Source organism: Hydra vulgaris, chromosome 04 (assembly GCF_038396675.1).
Source record: "Hydra vulgaris chromosome 04, alternate assembly HydraT2T_AEP".
Taxonomy (NCBI): domain Eukaryota; kingdom Metazoa; phylum Cnidaria; class Hydrozoa; order Anthoathecata; family Hydridae; genus Hydra; species Hydra vulgaris.
The window spans coordinates 44,926,849-44,930,000 of NC_088923.1; the positions used below are offsets into that span (position 1 = coordinate 44,926,849).

Here is a 3,152-nt window from a genome sequence, read left to right on the forward strand (position 1 = left end):
TATTTTGTTGGTTTCTAGGACCGAAGTAATGATTAAGAGGGACAAACGGGGGCATCTGTATTTCGTTGTCAGAGGTGAAATTTTTGGATTTGCGAAAGACAAACAACTGCAAAAGCACTTGCCAAGAGTGTTTTCATTAATCAAGAACGAAAGTTAGAGGATCGAAGACGATCAGATACCGACCTAGTTCTAACCATAAACGATGTCGAATTGGGATCGGCGGGCGTTATTTTATGACTTATGCTATAAAAAAAAAAAAAAAAAAAGTTAGTTACAGCTGCATGCCAAATATTCGATCTATTATTAATTCACACAACTAACAAATTTTGCGCAACAAACTCACCACTAATGATATAAATTGCAACTGCATTAAGAAAACAGCATGCCCGTTAAATATCGAATGTCTATCAAAAAACGTATATAAAGCCACTTTATCATCACCTAATCCTAATCTTACGGAAAAATCCTACATCGGTATCAGTGAAAACGCTTTCAAGCTCAGATTTGCAAACCACCTTAAATCATTTAATGCAACCAGGTATAGAAATGATACAGAGCTTTCCAAAGAAATCTGGAAACACAAAGACGCAGGTAACATGCCTATAATTAAGTGGAACATAATTAAAAAATGCCAATCTTATAATCCATCTACAAAAAAGTGAAACTTTGCATCAGTGAAAAATATTTTATTTTGAATTTTGATAGTGGTTTACTACTTAATAAAAAAAGTAAATTGGTTTCAGCTTGAAGGCATAGGAAAAAAATTTTATTTTCTAACTTTGATTCTGGCGATTAGCAAATATCGGATCACGTACACTTGACGTCCGAAGCCGTTGCAACGCTAAATTTGTATTTTTTATAACGGTTTTTATTTTATATTTGAATAATATGGCTGATGATTGCCGAATGGCATGAAACATCAAGTTTCATTATAAAGTTGTATTTTCTCATTTAAATATTTTAATATATATATATATATATATATATATATATATATATATATATATATATATATATATATATATATAATATATATATATATATATATATATATATATATATATATATAAATATATATATATAAATATATATATATATATATATATATATATATATATATATATATATATATATATATATATATATATACATATATATGTGTGTGTGTATATATATAAATTGATAACAATACTGATAACAAGTTAGAGAGTTATAAATCCTCTTGATTTATGGCTCTCTAACTTGTTATCAATTAATTTTTTTCATAGCATCTTTATATTTTTTGTCTTATTTTTATTGAGTTTCCGAAAAACCTCTTTAGGGGGATTAAAATATACATGCTTTCTTTTCAAAAAATGCAAAAATTGAAATTAAGCTCTTTTGTCCAAGAAAGAAAATCGATTTTAAATTTTCAACATTTTATGAAAAATCGCCGGTTGGTATAATTATTGAAAAAAATGATTTTGACTTATTCAAAACTGGAAATACCATCTAAATGTTTCTATATGTAGCATATTTGAGTGTTTGGAAATCAACTTTTATGTTATTGTTTTTAAAAGTTTATAAAAATCTATCTTTTTATTAAGATTTTCGCTCATTTCTAAAAAATCTAGTATAAGTCCAGCCAGCCAAAAACACGGGGCCCACATTGGGGCCCGCGTTGTTTAAAGTATGAGACTCGTACGGGTATCCTAGGCGGGACCCACATGGTTTTGTCCAGGGGGCCCACACGGGAGCCGCATGGGAACGTTTTTGGAAGGATTCCGCACGGGAACCGCGGGATACATTTTTAGAAGGGTACGTTTTACGTGGGTACGTTTTTAGAAGGGTTGATCGCGGGATATGGTAATAAAACTGTTTTTAAGCTTTATTGTCTATACTGATCAGATTACGACTTGCCTGACCACACGCACGAGTATCACCGTACGACAATCCTCAAATCTCCTAGAACGATAGGAAGTCTTATATATTTTATTTAATAGCCGAAAATTTTTTAAGTTTAACTATATTTCTGATAACAACAAATCAGCATTATCTAATAAAGATTTTTTTTTTCCTGGTGTCTTGACCTCGATCTCAGGCGTTGGCAAACCATTTGCGCAACTCGACCTCTATCTCCTTTTGGGTTGCATTAGCTGTCAATGCATTTCTTTTAACTGCACCTAAACACAAACGATAATAATAATAAATTTTAGTAAACATGACTTAAAGGTTTTAATTCCTTTTTAAAAAAAGTTACTAACATTTAAACCAATAGGTTTAAAGTAAAAATGGTAATTTATTGTAATGCCATAAATTAAACAGCCTATGACTAAATGTCTAATTGTAAACGTGTAATTGTAATGTCAACATATCAGGATTTATGCATGTCAATGAATATGAATATATATATATATATATATATATATATATATATATATATATATATATATATATATATATATATATATATATACATAACATTAATTATAAGCAAAGATATTATTTTTATGCTTACATACTAATTTAAATATATTTAAATATATTTAAAATAATATAGGATTTATTATGTGAAAATAAAACTAACCGCAGACTACTCAAATATTTCCTGTTTTGATAAACATACTTTTCTAGACTGTCCAGAGAGATTACGCAATCTTCCAAGATTATTAGACCGAACAAATTTCATCATTCTTTTGATGGCATCATCCAATGAGCTTCCACCAATATAAGACACAATACAAGTCTTTAAAAAGTAACAAATTTGAATTTTTAGTAAAAAAAAAAAAATAATAAATAGAATTAAACTAGGAGATGATTAAATTATTAGTCTTATGACCGATTGCATTGCTAGTCTAATATTGTACACATTTTTTTGGTTAAGATATATTAAAGGGTAGGAGGTCTTAAAAAAGAGGCAAGGCAGGTCTCATAAGGATTGGGGGCAAACATAGATTAAAATAAACCAATGAATCTTTATTAATAACCAATGTTCTCTTGATTGATCGATCTTTTAGCTGCTCCTCCAAATCATCCATATCTTTGATACTGGAAACTAGAAGGTGGATGCCTATAGGCATTTCATTATCTTTTTCCACCTAAGGTGTATTTATTTGTCGCATAATGGATTGCAACATTTCAGAATGAGTCTTTTGATTTTCTTTTATCTCTTC

The 3,152-nt window shown here is 29.0% G+C and overlaps 1 long non-coding RNA gene across 2 annotated transcripts in view; it reads right to left on the bottom strand.

Moving 5' to 3' along the window:
- Positions 1 to 2,053: 2,053 nt before the first annotated feature.
- The window catches only part of LOC136079091 (uncharacterized), a 1,501-nt gene continuing 402 nt past the window's right edge, over positions 2,054 to 3,152 (bottom strand). Inside the window, exons 2-3 of one of the 2 annotated variants that reach the window (XR_010637937.1) lie at positions 2,967 to 3,152; positions 2,054 to 2,162 (exon numbers count right to left, since the gene is read on the bottom strand). The exon at positions 2,967 to 3,152 is cut by the window's right edge and continues 32 nt beyond it. This is a non-coding gene — a long non-coding RNA (uncharacterized LOC136079091). Of the gene's footprint in view, positions 2,163 to 2,611; positions 2,726 to 2,966 lie in introns of those variants that run through there. The other variant, XR_010637936.1, reaches the window with a different exon arrangement.